The 12,890-nt window shown below is 32.5% G+C and overlaps 1 protein-coding gene across 1 annotated transcript in view; it reads left to right on the top strand.

The window, feature by feature from the left end:
* The window catches only part of LOC124369785 (AN1-type zinc finger protein 6-like), a 100,185-nt gene that overhangs the window by 29,254 nt on the left and 58,041 nt on the right, over positions 1–12,890 (top strand). Inside the window, exon 2 of the mRNA XM_046827878.1 lies at positions 10,646–10,746. The gene's annotated coding sequence lies outside the window, so the exon portion shown is untranslated. The remainder of the gene's footprint in view (positions 1–10,645; positions 10,747–12,890) is intronic.

Below are 12,890 nucleotides of genomic sequence, written 5' to 3'. Positions count from 1 at the left end.
ATATATATATATATATATATATATATATATATATATATCTAATAATCTGGAATATTTGATAATTCTGCATGTCTTAAATCCTGACCATGCTGGATTAACGGAATTTTATTGTATTTAATTATTGACACACATAGTTTTTTTAATGTAACGAGCCACCATTTTGTACTGGATTGACATAAAGACCTCTGGTTTATGGCATTGTTCTTCTTTTGCAAAGACAATGAAGATGTCACTCTATGGGGATTGCATTAAAAAATTTTAATTTACTCCCCCAATCCCCTATTTAGGGTGTTAGGGGTTGAAGTTCTTATACATCCAAAAAAACCATGATATTTTCTCAGAACGAGTCCCTCATGGAACTTGGTTAATATGTTTTGTTGTTGTATATATTTCTCTTTTCAAAAGTTATTGGGGGGGGAGGGGGGAGATTTTGACACCTGATATTGATATAGATAGAGGTTTGTTCCACAATCGCTGAAACAGTGGTGGTAAAATAATAAAGAAAAATGAACATTTATTATGTATGCTGCAATTACATTAATACAGTATTGATATATGAAAATTATATTATTAATGAGAATAAAGTACACTATGTGCTTAAATAGTAGTAAGAACAGAGTTTTTTTTTCTTTATTACACTGAGCTGTAACACATTTCCTGCAAATATATTTTGGCATAAGGTCATCAGCTATATGGATTACCATTTTCCTTAGTCCAAGTGGTAGTAGTATAAACAAATTCAGGCCTCTGTTGTTTACTGTTTGTTGGTTGTACGGGAAAATTTGCAGATTGGCTCCTACTTCCACCTCAATCTGGTCACTGTTGCGTAGTAGTTTGCTATGACTAGTCACCCGTCAGGATCTGATGTTCTTCTTTGTCTCCAGCTGACCAGGTGTCTGCATCAGCTGTAGTCAGGTCATCAGGGTCATTGCTCAACAATCGCCTCTCATAAGTTATATGTCTTTGTTTGGCTGCCCAGCAATCACTTTTTTGCTTTATACGCAAGTCTGTATAAGTCATGGAGAGCAACAACTTTCCCCACATACGAACAAATTGTTAGATTTAAAACATCTTTAGAGTAACATTCCTCAGTATGTAAATAAAGCAAGACGAAGTCCTTTTTCTGGAAAGATATAAAAATTATTGTGCGGACGGTGGGCCCTTGTCTCTTGTTTAAATTTGGCTATTGTTTTCCAGAACCTACTATTAATGAGGTTTTAAATACGTTCAGTAGTTGTGGGCTGCTAAGAATATATATATATATATATATATATCATTATATCTAAAATACTCAAGTTATTGAGAAGAGCACTTGGTTCGTCTCCGATTCCATTCGATTGCTCAATCTCCTATTAGAACTTGGCACTCTAAAGGAAAAGACACGAGGAGAGGAAGGCTTATCTCCAGTATGATCCGCTGGCTTATTACTCTCGTACGCAGAGAGGGGGAATTTTTAAAGTTAGGGCTGACTGCCACAAGTGATTGAGTACGTTTCCCTCCTTTGAACGAATATTGAACATTAGATTTGTTTACAGCTTGAATAAAATAAGGAAAATTTCTTGTATCGCTAGAAATAGGAAGATCCAAAACAAGCTGTCTAAGATCACAAATTATCTGTCTCTAAAGTTTTCACCCATAATAAACAACTAAAATGTTTACCTAACAAAACTATACCAAAAAAGTAATAACGTCACTAAAACATTATAAAACACATTTTTTCACAAATACTATTGGATTTATAACTCCAAAACACAAAACCTGGCACTTGTTACAGTTTCACAATAACATGGGTGATGCAACAACATAGCTGATGCCTATTACGTTCATGTCATTTGTCCGTTCAGAATGATGTTCGATATTGTACGATAATCAAAGTATAAACAATAAATCAGTACTATAGTTAATACTCTGCCAGAATATATAAAATAAAAAGCATTTATATAACCTTAAATGCCTAAACTGTAAACAACTGTACATGTTTACTTTGGCAACGAATATTCGATGTTGCCAAATCGGTCAGACTTTTGGTGATGAATTTTCATGCCAGCTTTAGGGTTAACCCTCCATCAGGCGCTTAAAATTAGAAACACCATCAGGCGCTCACGGAGGTTTCCTCCAGGTTAGCGAATAATGGATATCATAGTTGTTTAAACTGTTTTTATTTGTTTACACATTCATACTGATTTAATTATAATGTAATATATTCATTTTTAGAAATTAAATAAAAATTACTCTTATGTAATGAATTTTCCAAATAAGAAATTCAAAATCTTAAAAAATTTTATTGTATAGTAACAACATGATTTATTTTAAGGAATAATGCAATTAATTGTAAAAATGTTTAACCTGCTGTAATAATATATGGAAATTAACTTAGTTTTTAACTTCTTACAAAAATAACATAATTCAATTCTTGAGATATTATACAATTGTAATTTCAATTATTACTCTGAAATCAAAATTTATTCTTTACTAAACATTTTTTTACACACTACACAAAGTTTCAAAACATTTTCCTTCTGGTTCTTATAATGACAATGTTCACTCCATAAACAGTACTGAAATGTTCCCTAGCACACGGGTACTGTACTGACAAGTCTCTCGTCTTCATTCTCCATTTCACAAAATTCAAATAAAATATTTTGTAAAACTTAATAAGAAACCATCACAGGTCACACATTTAGGCGCACACGGATTATTACTCCATAAAAACTATACACAATAAGGCGCTCACAGAGATTTCGTCCAAGCACTACAAACACAACATCGGGCGCTCACGGAGGAATCGTCCAGTCTCGCACGGAAGTAGACCTCATACTGACAGATTTTGACAAAGATAAGCTGGAGGCTATTGTTTCGCTTCCCCGAAAGATGCTCGTGAAGTACACTGCGGGAAACTACTGCCAACATCACAAAAGTAGTACTATTTTTAATAATAAAAAATACATGGAGGAAAACTCTGTTTAGCGCCCGATGTAGGGTTAATAGAGCTTTTTAGGACCAGTTAAACAAAAATCCTGTACAACCCTTAGTTCATGAATTAAATGAACCATTTAGGCCACAAGCACTAGCTTTACAACATGCTTATGACATTGATATTAACTAAGCTTTACTTGATTTATCATGAGTGGTCATTATAGCACTCTCATAGAGACTCAGAGACATGAAAATAAACAGCTGACAGTCTTTGTGAGATTGCCGGATTACTCAATGTACCGAGTGGCATGCGTTTGAATTATTGACACTGACATGCATATATTATTGTTTGACAGATTATGACTTTGAATGGATGGTCATACCTCACACTTCCGCAGACACTTAGAGTTTGTCTTGCTGTCATCAGATTGTCAGATGTGCCGGAGTGACACTGTACTGTATGCAGGTATACAGTACACACACACTCACATGCACACACCACTGTTTGACAATAAAAGCCATAGGGGTCATCCTACCCTCTTTCATTGAAGTGTGATATGAGTTAAATGAAGTATGTTTTTGATTAGTTTCTTATAGTAAAGACATAATCTGTACTAATAAATGGATCAACAGGGACGGATATGCCACTTAATATCAATATATTTCAGCCCAGTTTTAAGGTTTACTAAATAGTTTTTAAAATGTGATGTTTTAACTATACATAATGGGTTTGATGGCTATTTTATTTTAATTCAGGCAACAATGTAAGTTTTTAATGTCATATTTTTGTTTTAAGCAAACATAGTTATGGAGAAGTGGTAATAGGCTGTAATGTCACCTGACTGAAGTTTGCTAACCTCAGTAATATTTTTAAGTGTGGGACATACACTTAAATAAACATTTATTTATAGTGTGTATAGCTTCTCTAAAAGATTATAAAGGTTGAATATTAAGATATTAACAATGCATATAAGGTTATAAGGATTATAAAGTTTGAAGATTAAGATATTAGCAATGTATTGACTATTTTCAGAGCTTTTGAAAGAATGGCCTACAAGATTCCAATCACGGTCCAAAACAAAAACTCTGGTCAGGATAAAATGAGTTACAATAATAGTCATAATAATAAAACTACATCCAATCAAAGTAAAGGAAGTATGATTTTTGTATTGGGCCTGACCCAGAACAGTAGTAACTTTGAATTTTGAAAGATCTCATTATGGTGGCCATGTCCATCCTACACCCGTTCCCCAAATATTTAGGATGTCAATTGTGCATACAAACTGTTTCCAATGTGGACAGGAACATTCCATATACACAACTAGACTATGAAAAATTTTATACATGTAAGTTTAGTTACATTTCATCACAATGTGAAATTGAATTTTATTAGCTAAATTTGTCAATGTTATATTTTAATTTATACCAAAAATTAAATGCAAACTACAAGTTCAGCAATTGAGAATAGGAATGCATTGTGAAAGTTTAAAAATGTATTTAGTTACAAATTATTTGAGCTCCTGAACTTTGACTCTAATGTAAAACTTGATTGACTAATACAAAGTTAACAGTGTATATGAGCTACAACCTGCTGAAGTTTGGTGTTTCTTTTAAATTCTGTATCAAAACAATAACTACAACTTATATTTTCTGTTAAATAAATACTGATAAAACGTTTCATGTTGTCTGTCTGATGTAATGAGGTTCTATGTTATAAAATAATGTTCACATCATATACAAGGACATGAAGAATCCTAACCATAACTCTTACATTAGTACATGAATTATAAGTAGGCCTAGTAAATTTAATTTGTTTGTAATTGTATGATAGTCAATATTTATGTATACTAGATCTTTAAAAGAATCTGGGAAGAGCTGTTTAAAAGATAAGACATAAGATATTTATTGCCGTTGATCATATATACAATGAAATAGGCATTGTCAATACACTTTTAGTATAAAACATACTAATATAGAAACAAACCATCATTGAAAACCACAAAACAGATTTAAGAGACTCAAAAACATTTACCTTACAGTTGTAAAATAAACATATAGTTAAAAAAAAACCAATGATTTAAAACTGAATATTGTCATCTATATTGAAAAACTCGTCAATTGAATAAAATGGATTATTTAAAAGCCACAAATAAAGTTTTTCTTTTTAAATTATAAGGCACGTCCAGAAAGTAAGTGTACTGGTACTCTCACAGCTGCAGGGAATACATTTTTGACATGTTGGCAATACTGCCTCGTAACCTGAATCTTCCCCTTCAAAACGAGACCAAACCGAGGTTAGTGTGTTTAAAACACTTGACACAGTAGCATCTCTCGCGAAAAATGTAGATCGTATCTCCCGCCAAGTGCAAAATTCATGCCGTCATTCCCTACCTCGTTGTGAAGGGAAAAGCACGGGTTGAAATTTATAATGAGGTGAAAACTGTTTACAGTAATGGAGCTATGAATCGTACGAGCAAAATCGAGAATGCGGTCCGTGACGATCGCAGATTGACGTTAGATGAACTTTCTGCGATGTTTCCGCAAATCTTCAGATCCCTGATATACGAAACAATCACAGAAACCCTCGGATATCGGAAATTGTCTGTGAGGTGGATCCCAAAACAACTGACAGAACAGCACAAGTTGAATCGAGTGCAGAGCCGAGTTTTTGGGACGCTACGAACTCGAAGGCAAAAATTCGAATTTTCTCTATTCTATTGTCACCAGAGATGAAACTTGGGATGCCCACTACACGCCTGAAACTAAGAGGCAGTCTAAACAGTTCACCTCAAATTTCAACCGGAGCTTTTCCCCTCACAACGAGGTAGCGAATGACTGCGCAAATTTTGCACTTGGGGGGAGGTATGATCGAAATTTTTCGCGAGAGATGCTACTGTGTCAAGAGTTTTCAACACACTAACCTCGGATTGGTCTCGTTTTGAAGGGGAGGATTCAGGCTACGCGGCAGTGTTGCCAACATGTCGAAAAAGTGTTCCCTACAGCTGTAAGAGTACCAGTACACTTACTTTCTGGACGTACCTCGTAGTTATGGGAGTAACATGAGCAATTTCTGGAAGCTTGTTAAAGTGATTATATTACCTGTCAAACCAGAATAACTTGTGGTTATTTGGGAGTAATTTATGTGTGTGCTTCCAAACTGATAAACACAGGTGCCAAACATTGAATGAAGAATAAACAATTAAGAAAACATTTGAAATTTGGTGACAATCTTAAAAGTCCATTTTAATTTTAAAAGAAGGAATGAAATTTTTTATATCCTTTTCCATTTTTTAGAACACTGTAATTTTACATGTTTTATGTTTTGCTGTGTTGGGAATAAACTTTATTTCATTTCATTAAACCAGATAGGGAACTAAGGTAAGAGAATTTGTTAGTTTACAATATGATGATATTAGTCGACATGAAAACCAAACAATATGTCATAAAAATATATCAAATAGTCGTATATAAGCAATACAAACTTATTCAGAACTTTTTATTCAGAAAATGGAAACAAAAGTTGAACTACCATGTGAAGAAGATAAAAACACTTTCATTCCATTTAGTCTTTGTAGTAAGTAACAATATCATATTTTATCCACTATCCAGTAAATGTACCACAGAGTCATTAATTTCATCTTGTACGCTTCATAATGAACATGAGTCGTTTCCACATCGACAGATGCATGTATAACAACCACATTATTTTATACTTGTCCATTCATTCATTGTATTTTGTCTTAGAAGAAATAAGAAATTCAGAGAATAGTAGAGACAATAATGAAGAATACAATCCAGACCTAAGTACAAGTAGGTCCAGCATGCTATTAAGTGAAGTTTTACTGGTCTTCTCAAGTATTGTATTCTTGATTGTATATGGTTTATTATTACATAATTGAGGACCCTTTGCATTTACAGAGTCTGAGTTCTATACCAAATGTGGTGCTTTCAACCCAGTTAATGTACAAAAAATACAATGATATAGAAAAATAATGTTGTGTGTTTGCACAAGTTGTAAAATGTTAGAATCTCAAATACATTTCCATTCTTACATAAGACTAATATTCTATTAATGAATGGATACAGTAACAATACAATTTTAATTAATACTGTTTTGTTTTGTTTTTTTTTAAATTTTTTTTACTTTGTATATAAAGAAAAGGGATTCAAATATTCAACTCGTGGATATAAAAGATCTGACTAGCCATTCAAATTTCAGCTTTATTCTCATAGCTTAGAACACAAAATGAAGAATGTCACTGTCTTAGCACTTTGATGTGATTTGTTTACTTTATCCTAGTTTATAGTTATGTGTTAGGTTAGTTATCCACTGGAGGTTGAGATCAGATTGCATATCTTGAACCTTTTTACGGAGAGTTTAGCCAGACTAGATCAACCAGCACCAGCTGATCAGCTGCTTGGTAGCTGTGAGTCAGCTAACTTGATGTTTTCATTCTAAGAAAACAATCAAGTCACCTTATTCTTTTACCTAGTGATACCTGGAACATTGGTGTCTTCTATATGCATAGGGTAGATAAAAAAGACAAACCAACTCATTATTTATAAATAACAAAAAACATGTAAACAAGTATTACTAAACAGATGATAAGACATAGTCCTGTATGCCAACTACACTAATTCGAAAGCTTGATTCATCGTACTTTACTGTCTTTATGGTTGCAAGTATAATATAAGTTTTATTTTGTTCTCAATCTGCTTTTGCAGAGTCACAGAGTCCACTTTTACTTCAATACACGCTCAGATTATTCATTGAATTATTTGTATCCTCCAGGGTTTTTTAATTTACCAAGATTAGCAACTAGTTTTCTAAAAAATTCTGGATAAGTCAAAACTGCAAAATCAATCATCTAAATGATTTCCTGAACTCCAAGAAGGAGTTTAACAAATAATTGATCAACTTGTATTGTGTCAATGTAAACATGTAAACATATCCTTTAAACTATTTGTTCAAATTAGGCTCAAAGTACAAATTTAAGTTTCTGAGACAGCTGACATTCATCTCATTTGGAATAAATAATTCATGATCATATAAGGAAGTAAAGCATAAATCTAAAGGAAAGGTACAAATCAATAAGTTTTATTTAGTTAGTTAGTCTTACATAGTATATGAGAGAGTTTTTTTATTGTAAATAGTTGGGAAAATGTATATGCTACTCACGTTAGTCAATATGGGTAGTGGCTGTAGAATAAATATCCTGTCATCTACTTGTAGCACATCATGTTTAAAAGATTAGAAGAACAGTTTCTTGACAAAAATCTTTGTCCTTGTTAACATATACTAAGACTTAATCGCCAATAAATGGCTGTCATTATATACTTGTTAATTTATAGTCTATATTTATTTATTAAGATATTAAGACCTCTTAATGTTTAGTATGTTGTAGCTGAAAAGAGTACCTTCTACAAAATGTATTGGTACAATATCTGTTGTTTGAGTAAGAATTAATTACAGTATCTGGGTGCTTCAACTCACTTTTCATATTTAGGTTGTATATTATTAAGTTTTTTTAATCTAGTATTAAGTTAATAAGTCACCACAGATTATATTTTGACTTTTCATGATTCAGTGCAAACTGTTGTACTTGGTCTTTGTCAATAATTCAAATATATTAATATGACAATAAAAATATGATTATATACTAAAAATTTTAATCACCAATAAAAGGCTGTCATCTGTTAGAAATCTGTATAACAGCCAGATTTGCAAAACTGTTGTAAATGGCTATGCATGCGCAGCTTGTATTTGTAAGAGTTGTCAACCACTTTATCAAAACAACCAACGCTTAACAGAGCTAGACGAAACTGATATCGTTTGATATTATAACAACATACTGTTGAGCCAACACATAACAGGATTAGACCAAACTGTTATCAATTGATATTATAACAACAAACTGTTGAGCCAACACATAACAGGGTTAGACCAAACTGTTATCGATTGATATTATAATAACAACCATTGAGCCAATGCCTAACAGGATTAGACCAAACTGTTATCGATTGATATTATAACAACAAACTGTTGAGCCAACACATAACAGGGTTAGACCAAACTGTTATCGATTGATATTATAACAACAAACTGTTGAGCCAACACATAACAGGGTTAGACCAAACTGTTATCAATTGATATTATAACAACATACTGTTGAGCCAACACATAACAGGGTTAGACCAAACTGTTATCGATTGATATTATAACAACAAACTGTTGTGCCAACACATAACAGGGTTAGACCAAACTGTTATCGATTGATATTATAATAACAAACTGTTGTGCCAACACATAACAGGGTTAGACCAAACTGTTATCGATTGATATTATAATAACAACCATTGAGCCAATGCCTAACAGGATTAGACCAAACTGTTATTGATTGATATTACAGCAACAAACCGTAGATAGCGTATGGTTGTGAGCATTGTGGCAGTTATCATGTGCCTTTGCACAACAGGCAACTGCATAATGGGTCAGATTGAACTTTAATTGTTGCGCTCTTTTGTTTACATTTACAATTTTGTAACTGAGCAGAGTATAACATTTGAGTAGATAGCGTATAGTTGTGACAGTTATCATGTGCTTTCGCACAACAGCCAACCGCATAATGGGTCAGATTGAACTTTATTCGTTGCACTCTTATTGTTTACTCTACATTTACAATTTTGTAACTGAGCAGAGCATAATATTTGAGTTTTATTCAAATATTTGACGTGATGTCATTTAAAAATTGGAATTCAATAAACATGAAAAAAACTACTACATTTCATGCCATTGCTACAAATAATTTAATTGTATAGTAAAAATTAAATTTATTAATAATAGAAAAGATTAATTTAAATGTTTGAAATGAGTAGTTAAATATTTGTTTTTTATATTTTTGAAACATCTCCATGCACAAAAACAAGAACTGTATTCGGGTTATTAGGGTAGAAAAATACACATATAGAATGTTAATATTTATGGAACAATAATACTTTAATAGTAAATAGTTTAGAGCTTTTATTTTAATAAGTGAATAAAATGCAGGAGTTCAATACATCGTAGAACTGATTCGGAGAACTATCACAGATGTTATAACTTCTCAGAGTAATCCTGTGTATACAATGTGGTGCTTACCACAGTTGTCAAAACTGCCTGGTATGCAAAACAGTTTAACTCCATAACAGTTATAGCTCAATATAAGTGTTGAGTTTTTGTCAAAATTGCATCTGCATAACTTTTTGGTTACATAGATATACAATCAGCACCATGCTTCTCATTTTGTAGTTGTAAGTCATATTTTTTAAAGCCTTTAGTTTTGAATATCGTCCCTTGTACATTTTATAAGATGATCTACAAATCCTAATTTCTTAGCTTTTTCATTACTTTTTTCATTTATGACAGACAGTTCTGTTACCTGTGCAGACTTACTGTTAGTTATTATTTTAGTGAGGACCTTTCCCATGTACCAGTCTCAACAGGTTTGTGAAGCAGACTGCAGATATCAAATATCTGGTTCGTACCAGTACCAGCTTTCCTTCCGAATTTGTCCTAAAACTTCATCTAGCACAAAATCCTGCTTCAATCCAAGTGCTAGATTTTCTTACCAAGTGTCACATAAATGTTGAAGAACGGATTTCCACTCAATGGGTGTACAGTGCTCCAACAATCTGGACGAGCATCTCGGCCCTGGTACCATCACCTGACTATATGACTTCTCTGTTACAGATGGAGAGCTGGTCCCAGCTGTAACCGAGGATGCTATTCCACTATAGCCCATCACAACCAGTCAGCATACTTATCTGCTAGCAACTAACTATCGTGACATGGTGAGTCCTCTTGAAGCTTTTAGAAGTAATTCAGTAATAATATTTACTTTATAAAAATTATGGCTCACAGCCTATTTTTCAATGGGTTCAGTGTTAGAGGTAGCAATTTTAAATACATTCTGAAATTTTCTTCCAAATTGCATTCAAAACCTATATAAAAATGTAAGTAACAAAAAATTTGCCATGTGTTTGTATTTTTTAGGCACACTTCGAAATTTAAAAATATCTAAAACTTATTTTTTTAAGCAGAGGTGGTCAATCCCCATTTAAGGCCCGTCCTATGAGTCACTGGCCTGTGCAAGGATCTTATCAAACAGAATTAGGAGGAGAGTCGATACAGTACAAGGTTGATAGTTGCTTTGAGTCAGTGGTGTTATTTTTAAGAATTTGAAAACAATAATCAATATTTGTGGATAAAAATACAACTTTAATAAGTTTGGTTAGTTTCATTCTACTCCATTAGATGGTTACCAATTAGTCACTATGTCATGAATTGTATATTACCTTTTTTGCAGAAGAACTTTGTAGAATTATCCAAAGGTTTGTGTTTTATTATCCAAAGGCCAAAAAGGTTGTCTTTCTAATATCAGAGTATACAGTAGGAAAAAGATGAGTAAATTTTTACTACAGCCATTTCACATTATTTGTTGTTTGTAAAATGCTAAAATTTAAATTAATAAAATGAACAGAAAACAATTAAGTTTAGGAAAATCTGAACATTATCAAAATAAATCCTTGTGAAAGGAACTAATAGTTGAACAGGAAACCGGCTGACAATAATGCCTCCAGCCAGTAGTACAGGGTGCAAGTGCTACCCCTTATGTTAATTGTAAAAGGCTGATCACTAACGCTTGAGAGCTAAAAAAATTACAAACTTATCTAACATTATTTTACATAGACGGACAATGGCTACTACAATCAAAGTACACGAAGAATTTAAATTCCCGTTGCAAAGTAAAAAATATCTCTTTTTGTCCATTAGGACACAATAATGGTAGCCTACGTTAAAGTGCACTCGAATTTTACATTGAGTTTGCAGAAAAAGATTAACTTTACTAAGACCACAAAATAGAAAGAATGTTTTTTAAATTAACCACGCAACCAAATGCAACCAATCAGGAAATGCAACACAAAGAGAGTTAAAGAGGTTGCGCAATCACAAACAAGATCGAAATAGGTATATTTTTGTAAACTTTTCCCTAGATCGATGGACTAATTGAGATAGAACCTAAAATTCAAATGCATTAATAATTTTTGTGCAATATATGGTTTGTCAACGGCTAAACTTTTTGTGAAATAAAAGTATACTGTTTTAAGAAATTGTAACAAGTGGTTGTAAGTAACATGGCTAAAGTAAACATTATCTGGAAGATGTGTAGAGATTATGTCTTGACTCAGTCATTGTTTTGTCGTAGCTGTCAACCTCAAGTACATGTTTGAATTTGTTTGAGTTTTCTGTTTTCAACTTTCTTAGTTCATCATTTTTGTTTGTTTAACCCTATGTAATAAGTATTTTTACACCTAAAGAAGAAATAGATTCCATTCCTGTATTGTCTGAATGGTCAATCTGGAACAATCTGGGATATGTTTAAAGATTAGGCAAAACATTTATTTACCAACAATAACAAAATATGATTATTTCCTAGAAAACATCCTCCTCATATAAGGTTTTCTGTAAGAAAAAGGATAGTAAATATACCTGATAAGCTTATCTTAGATTTACCAACAATAACAAGATATGATTATTTCATAGAAGACCACCTCTCCATATAATGTTTTCTGTAAGAGAAAGGAAAGTAAATATACTTGATAAGCTTATCTTAGGATAGGACTGAGGGAATCCCAACAATGAGTTCATATACATACATCACTAAATAAATTTTTAGAATAATCTAGTGGTTAATCTAATGTAACTAGTATGTTTGATTTCACTAAAGTTGTATATAACTCAAAGGTGTATCTCTGGAAGTTGACTGAGAGCGTTTCATATTGTCATTTATTAACGCACAATTCTAATTTGTTCCCCTAAAATAAAAAAAAAGTTATTTTAATACCATTGGAATGGTCAGTTTCTGTGTCATCATGACTAAATGGACATTCTAATGTAAACACTGTCATATGCTATTGTATTATGAATTACAAAC

Source organism: Homalodisca vitripennis, chromosome X (genome assembly GCF_021130785.1).
Source record: "Homalodisca vitripennis isolate AUS2020 chromosome X, UT_GWSS_2.1, whole genome shotgun sequence".
In the NCBI taxonomy this organism is placed as follows: domain Eukaryota; kingdom Metazoa; phylum Arthropoda; class Insecta; order Hemiptera; family Cicadellidae; genus Homalodisca; species Homalodisca vitripennis.
The sequence above is the reverse complement of the archived record's forward strand: the minus strand, read 5'-3'. Positions and strand labels throughout refer to the sequence as shown.